Below are 17,287 nucleotides of genomic sequence, written 5' to 3'. Positions count from 1 at the left end.
ATCCCCTAACCCCCGCGAATGTTGAGGGAGACCTGTACAAGGTACAGTGGACCCCCGCATAGCGACTTTAATCCGTGCAAGAGGGCTGGTTGTTATGCGAAATGTTCGGTATGCGAATGAATTTTCCCCATAAGAAATAATGGAAATCAAATTAATCCGTGCAAGACACCCAAAAGTATGAAAAAAAAAAATTTTACCACATGAAATGTTAATTTTAATACACACAAACTGAAAAAGGCATGCACAATTACATGACACTTACTTTTATTGAAGATCTGGTGATGATTGATGGGATGGGAGGAGGGGAGAGAGAGTGTTAGTGTTTAGAAGGGGAATCCCCTTCCATTAAGACTTGAGGTGTCGAGTCCTTTTCTGGGGTTACTTCCCTTCTTCTTTTAATGCCACTAGGACCAGCTTCAGAGTCACTGGACTTCTTTCGCACAACATATCTGATAAAAGAAAGGACCTAATTAAATCAGCAATTACAATGAAAAATGGAGTGTACATAAATGAGTGTCTAACAAAAAAACGTCAAAACCTTCTGTTCAGGCTGAGAAAACTTAAACAGGAAAACAAAATACACCAGTGTTTCACGCGAGATGGGAAAATACTAGTAAGGAAAACATCAACAGGACAACAATATACCATCTCAAATGAACACGATTTCTCTACCTTCCTTAGAAAAGCTGACATTTCTGTAACAGATTAGATAAGTGCCCTTAATACATATATACGTGTGGTACATATAGTGTACGTTACTATTATATTGTGCATAATTATTTTTATTATTTTTCATCACTAGCTAATGCCAACTACCTCCAATACTCTATACTTCTTTCTTACTGCTATTAATTGCTCATAATTATAAACTACAAGTCAAATCTTACTCCAAATTAATAATATTCATTATTCTTACCTGTCCATTTAATTTTGTTTATCACTACTTGTTTTTTTAGTCACTTTTCATTGTGTATGCAATTAGTGTATATTCCAATTACTTTTTTGCAAGTACCAAAACTATCTTTTGCTAGCTAGTACCAACTACCTCATTTTTTTTACTTTTATTGTGCAATAAACTGCTCAATTTATTTAATATTACAAATCAGATCTTACTCCTAAACCAATATTATTTCATAGTGACCACCTGTCCATTTAACTTTGTTTACCATTACTTAATTTTAGTCCCTTATATATTTTCTCCTTTATTTTAGCTTTATATAACTACCCTAGTTTATATATTCACAATTGTTAAAATAATCAAGGTGCTATTCTCAGGTGCTAAAGTAGAATAAGTTCACAATTTTGCCATTATATTCCAAAGCTCATTATTTGATTACCACTTTATTGTTCACCACAACTTATATTAGTCCCTTTTATATTATTATTTTATACTATAATTCTAACTTTAAAGAATTACCTTTATAGTACTACCTACTATCATATTCCCAAGCTCCATTATTTGATCATCACTATATTTGTATTAGTCCCTTTTATATTGTCTCCTTTATTTTAGCTTAAAAAAAAAAAAAAAATACCTTAGCTCATTATTTTACATTTGTTAAATACTTCAGGTGCTATTTTTTAGCTTAAGACTATTTACTTTGTTTTATACTTAATTCTAACTATAGATTCACTACAAATCTTATGACTACAAGCATTGATCCTGATACCAATCTCTTATTTAATGACTTAAATGAATCAAACAGTTTTTTATTTATTTATTTATTTATTTATTTATTTATTTAAAAATTTGTGCACACATACAGAGGTACAAAAAATACAGAAAATAGCAGTATGCCAAAGCCACTTATACTATGCATAGCATTACGGGCTGGCTTAAAATTAACTTAAGATGAACTAAGCAATGATGACATCGGTGATAAAACTTTAATGTAAACAGATTACTATAAAGCACAAGTGAGTATTACAAAGACAGGTCATATGGTTGTATGCATTGTTGTACATTCAGTAGAATGGAGTATTCTGTTAGGTAGTGTATTTAAAAAAATAATAAAGTTAGATTGGGTTTTAGGTTTAACATTTATGTGATATAATTGTGAGAAACATTTAAGATATACAATTTATAAGGTTCAGTTATTCAGTATTTATTTGGTTTTGGGTGAGTAAGTGATCTTTGAGAAGAGACTTGAATTTATAAACAGGTAGTGTTTCTTTTATATTTACAGGTAATGAGTTCCAGATTTTAGGGCCTTTTATGTGCATTGAGTTTTTGCAAAGTGTGAGATGGACACGAGGAACATCAAAGAGTGATCTGTGCCTTGTGTTATGGTCATGTGTTCTGTTGAGGTTGGCAAGGAGATGTTTGAGGGGAGGGTTAATATCAGAGTTAAGTGTTCTATGTATGTAATAGGTGCAGTAATAAGTATGAATGTTTTGTATGGTGAATAGGTTACTGAATAGTTACTGTAATTACTACACTGCAGAACAATCAAAGGGACTTCTCAGTGCCAACAACAACATAACTATCTTTAACTACAATATCAGATCTTTAAGCAAGCATTACGATGACCTCATAGCATTACTAAATTCCTTACATGCCAATATGTCCATCATTACACTAACTGAAACCTGGCTAAAGCCTGATAGTACAGATGTCTATGCCATTCCTGGTTACACAGCCATACACAACTGTAGGCCAGACCAACAAGGGGGTGGCACAGCCATATACTACTCAGACCAACTAGAATGTATCACTAATACTTGCACAAGGGATGAACATGGGGAATATATAATAGCCAAATTCAAATCCAAATACCTACAAAAACCTCTCACATTGATAAACATCTACAGAGTTCCACAGTCAAACATTAGCCAATTTAGTCAAAACCTAGGAAGTATGATAACTGATGCACGCATGAACAAAGATCACTTACTACTCTCAGGTGACTTCAATATAAATCTCCTGCAAGACCAGGACCCACACGTTACTGAATTCACAAACACAATGAGTAACTGTATGTTGCTACCAACAGTAACAAAACCTACAAGAGTTACAGAGACTAGTGTTTCCCTACTTGACCACATCTGGACCAACACCATATCCCCTTTAAAATCAGGCATAATTACAGATAATACCACAGACCACTACCCGACTTTCCTCATAACAACTCTTGGTAAATTACCCCAAGACACTACTAAAGTCACCTTCAGACTTCACAATGAGGCAGCCATTAATAACTTCACAACAGCAGTAGCAAACATTGACTGGCACACTGAGCTAGAAATCTATACAGATATTGACGAATGTATTAATAATTTTCTAAAAAAGACCCAATACCTCTATAACAAGCACTGCCCTAAAAAAACTAAACAGGTGACAGCTAAGAGACTGAACATTCCCTGGCTAACACCCAGCATTCTCAAAACCATAAATACAAAACACCAATATGAAAAACAGTACAGAATGGGTCACATAACCAGAGACCAAACAAAACGTTACTCGTCACGCTAGCCAATACTGTAAATACAGAATTACAGAAAATATCTACCTGGATGAGGACTAACAAACTTACACTAAACATTGACAAAACCTACTTCATTCAGTTTGGTAACAGAGCTACAGATGTCCCTCTTAACATAATGATAAACGGATCACCTATCACAAAGCTAACAGAGGGAAAATTCTTAGGAATCCACCTTGATAATAGACTCAAATTTCATACACATATACAACAAATTTCTAAGAAAATTTCCAAGACTGTAGGCATACTATCGAAGATACGGTACTATGCTCCACAGTCAGCCCTCCTGGCCCTATATCACTCTCTTATTTACCCCTATCTCACCTATGGAATTTGTGCATGGGGCTCAACAACAAGTAACCATCTCAGACCACTAATTACCCAACAAAAGGCTGCAGTTAGAATGATAACAAATTCTCACTATAGGCAGCACACTCCACCAATATTCAATACACTAAACCTCCTCACCATACAAAACATCCATACTTACTACTGCACCTATTACATACATAGAACACTTAACTCTGATATTAACCCTCCCCTCAAACATCTCCTTGCCAACCTCAACAGAACACATGACCATAACACAAGGCACAGATCACTCTTTGATGTTCCTCGTGTCCATCTCACACTATGTAAAAACTCAATGCACATAAAAGGCCCTAAAATCTGGAATTCATTACCTGTAAATATAAAAGAAACACTACCTGTTTATAAATTCAAGTCTCTTCTCAAAGATCACTTACTCACCCAAAACCAAATAAATACTGAATAACTGAACCTTATAAATTGTATATCTTAAATGTTTCTCACAATTATATCACATAAATGTTAAACCTAAAACCGAATCTAACTTTATTATTTTTTAAATACACTACCTAACAGAATACTCCATTCTACTGAATGTACAACAATGCATACAACCATATGACCTGTCTTTGTAATACTCACTTGTGCTTTATAGTAACCTGTTTACATTAATGTTTTATCACTGATTTCATCATTGCTTAGTTAATCTTAAGTTAATTTTAAGCCAGCCCGTAATGCTATGCATAGTATAAGTGGCTTTGGCATACTGCTCTTACCTGTATTTGTTGTATCTCTGTATGTGTGCTCAAATTTTTAAATAAATAAATAAATAAATAGTGGCCTGTACCTCTCGTTCCTTTATGACTTCCCTAAAGTGTTTCACAACATTGTCAGTGTAATAATCACCAGCACGGCTTGCAATAGCTGTGTGAGGGTGATTCTCATCCATAAAGGTTTGCACTTTCAGCCACATTGCACAGATTACCTTAATCTTTGTAGTAGGCAACTTCTTCAATTTCTCTCTCCCCTCCTCTGAACCAGTTTCCTCAGGTCTGGCCTCTTGCTGTTGAAGTTGATCTATCAGCTCATCAGTGGTTAGTTCTTCATTGTCCTCCTCCACCAACTCTTCCACATCATCCCCACTAACCTCCAACCCCAAGGACTTTCCCAATGCCACAATGGATTCCTCAACTGGCATAATCCTCTCAGGGTTAGCCTCAAACCCTTCAAAATCCCTTTTGTCTACACATTCTAGCCACAGTTTCTTCCAAGCAGAGTTCAAGGTCTTCTTAGTCACTCCCTCCCATGCCTTACCTATAAGGTTTACACAATTGAGGATATTAAAGTGCTCTCTCCAAAACTCTCTTAGAGTCAGTTGAGTTTCTGAGGTCTGTACAAAGCACCTTTCAAACAGAGCTTTTGTGTACAGTTTTTTGAAGTTTGCAATAACCTGCTGGTCCATGGGCGGCAGGAGAGGAGTGGTATTAGGAGGCAAAAACTTCACCTTAATGAATTTCATGTCCCCATAAAGTCGCTCTGCCACGTCTGTAGGATGACCAGGGGCATTGTCTAACACCAGGAGGCACTTAAGTTCTAATTTCTTTTCAGTTAGGTAATCTTTCACATTGGGGGCAAATGCATGGTGTAACCAGTCATAGAAAAAGTCCCTAGTGACCCATGCCTTACTGTTTGCCCTCCACAGCACACACAAATTCTCCTTGAGGACATTCTTTTGCCTGAACGGTCTGGGAGTTTCAGAGTGATACACTAATAAAGGCTTCACTTTGCAATCACCAGTAGCATTGGAACACATCATCAAAGTAAGCCTGTCTTTCATAGGCTTATGTCCTGGGAGTGCCTTTTCCTCCTGAGTAATGTAGGTCCTGCTTGGCATTTTCTTCCAAAACAGGCCTGTTTCATCACAATTAAACACTTGTTCAGGTTTCAGTCCTTCACTGTCTATGTACTTCTTGAATTCCTGCACATATTTTTCAGCTGCTTTGTGGTCCGAACTGGCAGCCTCACCATGCCTTATCACACTATGTATGCCACTACGCTTCTTAAATCTCTCAAACCAACCTTTGCTGGCCTTAAATTCACTCAAATTATCACTAGTTGCAGGCATTTTTCTAATTAAATCCTCATGCAACTTCCTAGCCTTTTCGCTTATGATCGCTTGAGAGACGCTATCTCCTGCTAGCTGTTTTTCATTTATCCACACCAATAAGAGTCTGTCAACATCTTCCGTCACTTGCGATCTCAGTTTCGAAAACACAGTTAAACCTTTGGCAAGAACAGCTTCCTTGATTGCCTTTCTGTTGCCCACAATAGTAGCGATGGTTGATTTGGGTTTCTTGTACAACCTGACCAGGTCGGCGACACGCACTCCACTTTCATACTTATCAATGATCTCTTTCTTCATCTCTATAGTAATTCTCACCCTTATTCCTGTAGGGTTGGCACTAGAAACTTTCTTGGGGCCCATGGTCACTTATTTTCCAGATAAAGCACCGAAAACACTGTAATAATACGAAATATTCCGATTGTATGCTTGGATGTTACCGCGGAGGCTGGCTGGTAAACAATGCCACCGGCGGAACATGTGAGGCTGGCTGAGGGCGCACATTGGACGCAAAATTTTTGCGAAAAAAGCGAGCGGTATGCGGATTGTACGGTATGCGATGCGTGCGGTATGCGGGGGTCCACTGTATACAGTCCTAACTGACATCATTGACATATTGCTATATAGAAAGTACAGTGGTCCCTCGTTTATCATCGTTAATCCGTTCCTGGAAGTGCGACGATTATCGACAAAGACTATTTTCGAATCAATTTTCCCCATAAGAAATAATGTAAGTACAATTAATCCGTTGCTACAGAATGGGTTTGGTCATTATTGTCACCTTCTTTATCAGCTCTACGGTGTCACCCCTTCAATGGTGTCACCCGGGGCAACCCGCCTCCCTTTACGATGCCCCTGGTCTATTCTGCTCCATAACAAACTTCATTCTATTAAGCTGAGTAAAGGTTTCTGGCCATCTTCTTGTCATCACTGTTGAGGGTGGGAGACTACTCTCTCCCGTCTTCACATTAGCCACACTTGTGGTGCTCATGGGTATCTCCTGGAGAGGCGCCCTGTTCCTCTCTGAGAATTGTCAGGTTCCAGTATATTAGCCACATTCTGTTGGACTAACCCCAACTCTATCAGTTAGATTGACTAATTCCATCATCACTAACTTACTACTTATAACATATTATAAGTAGCTCAGTAGTCTCAATCCTTAATTTTCATTAAAATTCGTTTCTTTTAGTTAGATTGACTAATTCCATCATCACTAACTTTACTACTTATAACATATTATAAGTAGCTCAGTAGTCTCAATCCTAAATTTTCATTAAGATTTGAGAAGCTACCTCTCATACTCAGCAAACATGCCTAAATACATGCAATATTCCGGGTGCAAATCCTTCCAAGATTTCTTTGGATTCTTTATAAAAAAATGCGATCATGATAAATTCATTCTAAGAAATGAATTATTAGATTGGTATTTTGAATACTGTGAACGAGAAGGTGTTGCCGCAGCCTCTCCAGTTAATATTGGTCGCACCCTCAGTAGGATGGGCATCAGGGCTGACAGAAGGGTAGGAGGATATAATGGTTTGGATCAGCAGTATGCTTATTCTGGATTGGCATGGAGGGACTGTCCACCAGATTACTGTCCAGAAGTTATCATTGAGGAAGGTGAAGAAAATATTGATCCTCTCCTCCTGACATACTGTTGCGTCCCCATGATGAGACTTCGTGAAGGGTCACTTGATGTTGTCATGGAATGAACGAAAGTATGGAGAGAATGAAATGTTTTTAAAATGTGAGGCTTTTTAATATTATTTTGAACAAGGAGAAGATTTCATTTTTTATTAAGAAGTTATTATTTTTATTTTAGATAAGGAGAAGTTTTTATTATTATTAAGAAATTATTATTATTTTAGATAAGGAAAACTTTTTATTATTATTATTATTATTATTGATGAGACACAAGACCTTCGACATCATCTTCAAGTTCTCAAGATGGACAATGTGTTAAGATTGTTGTTGTTATTATTTACAAAATTTCCAGAATATTTATGTTACCAGGATGAACCAGAAGAACCCATGATAAATTATGAACCTCAGTTTTTTCAACTCAAAGACATTACCAGCTATAGAAAATACAGTTAAGAAAGATATATAAACTTTTAATGAATTTGAAAATATATAAAGTTAGCATAAGAGAATAAGAATAAGAGATTTCACCGGAGTATAGTGTTAGGGAGAGAAGAAAGTCCATTTAGTACATGAATTGCAGAGTTTATGAAATTGTAAGGCAGCCCATGAGAGAACAAATTGTGAAGAGTCATGGAACTGAGGGTCATAAATGCAGAGTGCACAGGAAGATAAATAGGAACACTTCTTGACAGAGGAAACATGGTAAGAAAAGTAGAGAATGTACATGATACTGTGCATATGCTTGTGATACATGGAAAAATTAAAACCTGTATCTGAGCTGACCTAGGATAACCGAAAAATTTCAAAGCGATAAGATAAAATAAGACATTGATCGGATTTTTAACCTCGGAGGGTTAGCCACCGATGATAACCCGAGAAATTTAATGCGACATCGAAGGACTGTCTATCATATTTCTGTTGGGTATTTGGGACCTCAGTCTTGTCCACCAGGATGCGACGCACACCAGTCAGCTAACACCCAGGTACCTACCTAATAATAATATAATATGTAATATCTTCATTTAGTACAAGTACAAGGTATATAGTCCTAACTGACATCATTGACATACTGCTATATAGAAAGTACAGTGGTCTCTCCTTTATCATCATTAATCCGTTCCTGGAAGTGTGACGATTATCGAAAAAGACTATTTTCGAATCAATTTTCCCCATAAGAAATAACGTAAGCACAATTAATCCATTGCTGCAGCATGGTTTTGGTCATTATTGTTACCTTCTTTAGAGGCTCTATGGTGTCACCCCTTAAGTGGTGTCATCCGGGGCGGCCCGCCTGCCTTTACGATGCCCCTGGCCTATTCTGCTCCATAACAAACTTCATTCTATTAAGCCGAGTAAAGGTTTCTGGCCATCTTCTTGTCATCACTGTTGAGGGTGGGAGACTACTCTCTCCCGTCTTCACATTAGGCGCACTTGTCGTACTCATGGGTATCTTGTGGAGAGGCGCCCTGTTCCTCTCTGAGAATTGTCAGGTTCCAGTATGTTAGCCACATTCTGTTGGATTCCCCACTCTATCAGTTAGATTTACTAATTCCATCATCACTAACTTTACTACTTATAACATATTATAAGTAGCTCAGTAGTCTCAATCCTTAATTTTCATTAAAATTTGTTTCTTTGAGTTAGATTGACTAATTCCATCATCACTAACTTTACTACTTATAACATATTATAAGTAGCTCAGTAGTCTCAATCCTTAATTTTCATTAAGATTTGAGAAGCTACCTCTCATACTCAGCAAACATGCCTAAATACATGCAATATTTCGGGTGCAAATCCTTCCAAGATTTCTTTGGATTCTTTATAAAAAAATGCCATCATGACAAATTCATTCTAAGAAATGAATTGCTAGAGTGGTATTTTGAATACTGTGAACGAGAAGGTGTTGCCGCAGCCTCTCCAGTTAATATTGGTCGCACCCTCAGTAGGATGGGCATCAGGGCTGACAGAAGGGTAGGAGGATATAACGGTTTGGATCAGCAGTATGCTTATTCTGGATTGGCATGGAGGGACTGTCCACCAGATTACTGTCCAGAAGTTATCATAGAGGAAGGTGAAGAAAATATTGATCCTCTCCTCCTAACATACTGTTACGTCCCCTTGATGAGACTTCGTGAAGGGTCACTTGATGTTGGCATGGAATGAACGAAAGTATGGAGAGAATGAAATGTTTTTAAAATGTGAGGCTTTTTAATATTTTGAACAAGGAGAACATTTTATTTTTTATTTGAAGTTATTATTTTTATTTTAGATAAGGAGAAGTTTTTATTATTATTATTGTTATTAATATTATTATTATTATTAATATTATTATTATTTTTAATATTATTGTTATTATTATTGATTAGTCACAAGATCTTCCACATCATCTTCAAGTTCTCATGATGGACAATGTGTTAAGGTTGTTGTTATTATTATTTACACAATTTCCAAAATATTTATGTTACCAGGATGACCCAGAAGAACCCATGATATATAAACTTTTAATAAATTGATAATATAAAAAAGTTAGCAGATATGATAAATATGATCTTTACAGCAAGTTGGAATAAAACTATCTATTCAGCAATTGCAATTGTGTACGTGTGTGTGTGTTATAATGTAAGATATTAACATATATGGAAGGGAAGTGGCAATACAGAAATATGTAAATAGATTGATGCTGTGGTCAGAGAAGAGTCAGCAGCATTATTGGTGTCAGGAAGTCTATCACCTCTTTTGTGCTCTTAAGTTTGTCACAAAGACAGCGGCCAGTGTCTCCACAGTATTGAGAGAAGAGAACCAGGAAATGGAGTCAACTCTGGAAGTATCAACACCAAAAGTACGACCTAGGTTACTACGATGATTGTTTATTCACAAAAAGTTAGTTTGATGTGTAGGGAACACATAGAACTGCTAAGATTTGAGAGACTACAAATATAAGAAAGACAAAGAGTAAGAGATTTCACCAGAGTAGAGAGTTAGGGAGAGACGAAAATCCATTTAGTATGTTAGTAGCAGAGTTTATGAAATTGTAAGGCAGCCCACGAGAGAACAAATTGTGAAGGGATTGGACCGCTAAGGTTTGATAGCTGAACAAGTTACAAAGGCAATGAACATTTATACATTTATATCTGGTCACAGTCATGAACAAGTTACAAAAAAGTAGTGAGTCGGACTTGAGTCCTGGAGGTATAGTGGAGATATATTGCCGTTTTAGACCTGTAGTGTCGGTATGCCTCTGGCAAGACTGTGATGGTGCTAGTAATGATGTTAATATCTTTATTATGCACCCTATTTGATGAAAGTGTTTTTTAATTTTTTGGGTCGCCCTGTCTTGGTGGGGAACGACGGTGTTAAGAAAAAGATTGAGATGTATAAATAGAAAACAGGAGTAAATAACATGCTAAAATATCCAAGGTCTTGCAGCAGAATAAGTAAGTTTATTCAGGTATACACAAATACAGTTACATGGATTATCACACATATCAGCATATGTGTAGAGAACCTGGGATAACTCAGAACAAAGTGATAATAAAAAATTAGATTTTGTTCAGATTTTTAACCTTGGAGGGTTAGCCACCGAGGATAACCTATGAAATGTAGAAAGACAAAGAATAAGAGATTTCACCAGAGTATAGAGTTAGGGAGAGAAGAAAATCTGTTTAGCACATGAATGGCAGAGTTTATGAAATTGTAAGGCAGCCCATGAGAGAACAGATTGTGAAGAGTTGAGGAACTGAGGGTCATAAATGCAGAGTGCACAGAGAAAGATAAATAGGAACACCTCTTGACAGAGGGAACATGGTAAGAAAAGTAGAGAATGTACATGCTACTGTGCATAGGTTTGCAATACACAGAAAAAGCAAAACCTGTATCCGAGCTGTAAACATGAACATCAAGGAAAGGAAGCAAAGAGCTACATTACCATTCAGCTTTAAACTTGATGGAAAGAGCTAAATTGTTAGGGGCATTTTTTTTTATTTATTTTTTATTTGGACATAATACATAGTTGTACAAAGAAATATAGTGATTGGGTGTACATGCCAAAAGCCCCTTGTATGCAGAGAATTATGGGCAGGATTAAAATTAACTTAAAATTAACTAAGCAATGATATATTCAGTGGTAAAAATTACAGTAAACAAATTACAACATGAAGTACAAATGAGTATTTAAAATAAGAAGCATTAAAGTTGTACAAATTTGTAGCATAACAATGTATAATATAATTGAATCAGATCGAGTAAAATCAATGATTTGTAGTGCAGAAACAGGTCATATGGTCATTAGATGAGTTACTGGGCATTCTAGAGAATGGAGTATTCTATTAGGTAATGTAATTAAAAAAAAACATAGTTTGATAGGGTCACAGGTTATACATTTATGAGATACAGTTATTCAGTATTTAAATAACAAAAAAAGGCACAATACCGTGACTGGAACGATACACAAATAACCCGCACATAAAAGAGAGAAGCTTACGACGACGTTTCGGTCCGACCTGGACCATTTACAAAGTCACACTAACAGTTATTGTGACTTTGTCAATGGTCCAAGTCGGACAGAAACGTCGTCGTAAGCTTCTCTCTTTTATGTGCGGGTTATTTGTGTATTCAGTATTTATTTAGTTGTGGTTGAGTAAATGGTTTTTAAGAAGTCTTGAATTGATAAACAGACATTATTTCTTTTATATTCACAGGTAATGAATTCCAGATTTTTGGGCCTTTTATATGAATTGAGTTTTTACATAGTGTGAGATGGGCATAGAGAACATCAAAGAGTGATGTGTGCCTTGTGTTATGGTCATGTGTTCTGTTGAGATTGGTAAGAAGTTTGAGGGGAGGGTTTATATCCGAGTTTAGTGTTCTATGTATGTAGTAGGTACAATAATCAGTATGGATGTTTTGTATGGTAAGTTTAGAGTTTTGAATATTAGTGGAGTATACTGCCTGTAGTGGGCATTTGTTTTCATTCTGACTGCAGCCTTTTGTTGGGTAATAAATGGTCTGAGATGATTTATTGTTGTTGAACCCCATGCACAGATTCCATAGGCGAGATAGGGGTACATGAGTGAGTGATATAGGGCCAGGAGGGCTGACTGTGGAACGTAGTACCGTATCTTCGATAGTATGCCTACGGTCTTGGAGATTTTCTTGGAAATTTGTGTACATGTGTTTGAAATTTGAGTCTATTATCAAGGTGGATTCCTAAGAATTTTCCCTCTGTGAGCTTTGTGATATGTAGGTGATCTGTTTATCATTATGTTAAGAAGAGCATCTGTAGTTCTGTTCCCAAACTGCATGTAGTAGGTTTTGTCAATATTGAGAGTAAGTTTGTTAATCATCATTCAGGTAGATATTTTCTGTAATTCGGTGTTTACAGTATTGGCTAGTATGACTGGGCTTGGGTGAGAGAAGACGTATGTTGTGTCATCTGCAAATAGTGTGGGTTTGAGTAGTTGTGATGCATTTGGTAGGTCATTTATGTATATGAGAAAGAGAAGAGGGCCAAGGGCACTTCCCTGTGGGACACCAACTGTAATTGGCTGTGTGGAAGAGTTTGCTCCATTTGTATACACATATTGGCTTCTGTTGCTAAGGTATGACTTTAGGTAGTTGAGGGAGTGCCCTCTTATACCATAGTATGATAATTTTATGTGCAACAAATCATGGTCAACTGTATCAAAAGCTTTACGTAAATCAATAAAGATCTCTAATGGGACTTTTTTTTTTTCTCGAGTGCAGTGTATATTTGTGCTAGCATGTGTATAATAGCATCATTCGTATTTTTATTAGGCCTGAACCCAAACTGACAGGGGTTGAGTATGTTGTGGGAGATGAGGTAAGAATAGATTCGCTTATGAATTAGTTTTTCAAAGATTTTAGAGAGAGGGTGTAAGTTGGATATTTGCCTATAGGTATTCAAGTCTGCTTGATCTCCTTTATGTATCTGGGTGACCCTCGCTATTTTGAGAACCGTAGGGAAGGTAAAGGATTCAATGGATTTGTTAAAGAGTGTTGCAATGATTGTAGTGAGTTTGTGTCAACCATCTTTGATTTTGTTTTAATGTCACCTTTTCACCATTTATAATATTTCTGGTATACAGTAGACCTGTATATTACACGGATATATTTGCCACATTTTGGTTATTGCACTATTGAAAAATTGCGGCACAGTTTTATACAACACTTCATAAAATTAACTTTACACTGTTTGCAGGCGCAGAAAAAAATTCTCCAGCTGGTGACTTTAAATTAAAGCCTATGCTGGTGTTCAGAGCAGAAAATTCAAAATCTCTCAAATCCTATTAAAAAAAACGTTCTTCCTATTATATGGCAGTCACATAAGAATGCCTGGGTAATGAGACAGCTGTTTAACCCGTAAACGGTCCAGGCAGATCTACGTTCACTTGTGTAGTGCTCCAAAAGTCGATCTACGTTTTTTTTTACATATTTTCAAATATAACAAAAAAAAAAAGTAGATCAAAGTTTTTTTACACATTTTCAAATGTAAAAAAAAGAAAAAAAGATCTACTTTTTTTACATACTTTCAAATGTTGAAAAAACGTATACTAGATACGTTCGGACCGTTTACGGGTTAAAGACTTGTTTGCAAATTATTTTTACTCTGCAGTTGAACTTTATTTCGAAGATAATGAAATGGATTTTAGAGTTTTGTTGTTAATGACATTGCACCAGGTCATCCTACTTTTCTTTCTGACTTGAATGAAAATGTCACTGTAATTTTCCTGCCACTGAACACGACATCATTATTGCGGCCAGTGACCTCTTACTTAAGATGCACCTTTGCACAAGCCATACAAGTAACAATGCAAGAAAATGCCAAACAAATTCTGGAAAGGTTACAATATCCAAAATGTAATTAAAAGCACTTATAAGTGAATCATGGCTTGAAATAACTGCAAAACTGGAATCAAAATGAGAGCTGTTTGGCAAATTCTTTCACTGCATTGTTCCAGTGAATTTATTGGTTTTGAATCCCATATTGAAACTGTGAGAACATTGTGCAGCTTGGGAAACATCATCTCAGAGTAGAGGCTTTAAACTCTGAAAATGTGCCTCAATGCATTAAAGATAAAGATTTTATTTTTTTTACATAGGTTACAATGGGTAATTACAATTTTGATTTGTTAAGTACACAGAAAGCCACTATCATGCTAGGGCATTTAGGGCAGATTAATCTTAATAGTACGTGCATGTACTTAAAAACTACTTAAATCTAGATAGGATAAGAGTAGTTAATTTTTAATTAATCATTATTTTATCTTATGAATAATAAGATATTTTATGTTATGGATAACAGTCTTGATGTAATACACAACTAATAACAATATTACAAGTAATATAATTGATGATGGTGCAAGCAGTACTATTTTAAGTATAAGTTGATGTATTACTAGACTAGTGGTCATTGACTCACACTGCAATGACCTTGACGATGCAACACGTGTGGCAATGGGTCAATAATGTTTATACGAAGAAAGAGAGGAAAATCAAAAAGAAAATGCGGTGCCCACAAAAGAATTCACATTTGATGACTATCAATGTAATTGTGAAAGTAGATGCTAGTGACTTCATAATAAATGCAGATCCAGACATTGAAGGAGACATTACAAAATGTTATTCGATGCTTTAAAGATATACAGTGGACCCCCGGTTAACGAACTTTTTTCATTCCAGTAGTATGTTCAGGTGCCAGTACTGACCGAATTTTTTCCCATAAGGAATATTGTGAAGTAGATTAGTCCATTTCAGACCCCCAAACATACACGTACAAACGCACTTACATAAATACACTTACATAATTGGTCGCATTTGGAGGTGATCGTTATGCGGGGGTCCACTGTATATGCTGATAATAATAAGAAAAAATTGTGCAAACTACGTTGTTCAACTATTTTTCAAAATAAAAATGATCTTTTGCTCTACCCTATGTATGGTACATTGGGTATTTACAACTGTAATAAAAATCTTTAATACTACCATTTTTTTTTTTTTAATACTATTTTTTTTTTTTTTTTTTTTTAAATCTCTTGTAATTTTTTGCAAGTGTGTGCCAGAGTTTGGTGTACATTGCTTTGTACTAAGAAAATGGCTAAATATTTTTTGTGCTCCAACATATTTAATCGTACTGTTGGAACTGATTACATTAAAACACATTATAATACAGTGGACCCTCGACCAATGATGGCATCGACTAACGTTAAATTTGACCAACGATACATGTTAACGCTAACATGTTGCCTCGACTAATGTTAAAAAAACTCGACTAACGATAATCGTTCTCAAGTACCAATTAATATCGTTAGTCGAGGGTCCACTGTAATACCTTGATCAGTACAGTATTATATTGTACAGTATATTTTTGATATGCATTAACTGTATTGTTGTATTTAATTCTCTTTAGGCTAAATTTAAGTTTAATTTACTGTTAATTAACTGCTTAATTTTGGCTCATATTTGTGTTAAAAGATATAATTTTATATATTCAGTATGCTACTGTTATACGTTCATGTCCAATATACAGTGGTACCTCGTGATACAAACAGCTCAAAACTCAAACTACAGTGGACCCCCGGTTTACTATATTATTTCATTCCAAAAGTATGTTCAGGTGCCAGTACTGACTGAATTTGTTCCCATAAGGAATATTGTGAATTAGATTAGTCCATTTCAGACCCTCAAACATATACATACAAATGCACTTACATAAATACACTTACATAATTGGTCGCATTGGGAGGTGATCGTAAAGCGGGGGTCCACTGTATTGTGTAAGTGCTTTTGTAAGTGTATTTTTGGGGTCTGAAATGGATTAATTTATTTGACATTATTCCTTATGTGAACAAATTCGTTCAGTATCAGCACTTGAGCAGCCTTCTGGAACGAATTAATTTTGTATCTCAAGGTACCGCTGCATTTTTTATTTTTCTGTTCTTATAGTCCCAATATGCCATGCATGACTATGGGTATTTCTTTGTAAATAACTTAATGTTAACCTACTATTGTAACTAATGTAACTTCTTGGGAAATAAAGTTATCATCATTATTGTCAAATCCCCTGAGTACAGTGGACCCCCGCTTTACAATCAGCTCCCAGTGCGACCAATTATGTAAGTGTATTTATGTAAGTGCGTTTGTACATGTATGGTTGGGGGTCTGAAATGGACTAATCTAATTCACAATATTCCTTATGGGAACAAATTTGTTCAGTACTGGCACCTGAACATACTTTTGGAATGAAATAATATCGTAAACCGGGGGTCCACCGTATTGTCTAAATTTTGATCCCACTTCCCCTGATTATTTTTTCTTGTATCAAATTGATGTTGTTTCACTGGCATATGGCCAGTGATGTTTGGCATTCTTCCAAATTCAAGTTATAATCCAAGTATTTGTCATGTTATGTATACTGGATGTTAATGGAGAACAACCTAGCATGTGTGCCATGTAAGAAATCCTAAAAAAATCTTTGTATGTCTAGTTCATAAGTAGTCTTTAACCTTTAAACTGTCCAAGCGTAGATCTACGTTCGCATGTGTAGCGCTCCGGCCTTGATTTTCCCCATTTGAAAGCATGTAAAAAACATAGATCTACATTTGGAGCACCCCCCCCCCCCCCCACATGTGGATGTAGATCTGCATTTGGACAGTTTAAGGGTTAAGTATTAGGATTAATTTTCCCAAATTGCATTGCCTAACAATATTTTTTT

The 17,287-nt window shown here is 35.9% G+C and overlaps 1 protein-coding gene across 5 annotated transcripts in view; it reads left to right on the top strand.

Annotated features, from left to right (window-relative positions):
- The window catches only part of LOC138851071 (bifunctional peptidase and (3S)-lysyl hydroxylase Jmjd7-like), a 222,380-nt gene that overhangs the window by 145,719 nt on the left and 59,374 nt on the right, over positions 1-17,287 (top strand). The gene's annotated exons all lie outside the window — the stretch shown is intronic.

This window comes from Cherax quadricarinatus, chromosome 94 (assembly GCF_038502225.1).
Source record: "Cherax quadricarinatus isolate ZL_2023a chromosome 94, ASM3850222v1, whole genome shotgun sequence".
Taxonomy (NCBI): Eukaryota; Metazoa; Arthropoda; class Malacostraca; order Decapoda; family Parastacidae; genus Cherax; species Cherax quadricarinatus.
This window is presented reverse-complemented; position numbering and strand designations above follow the sequence as displayed.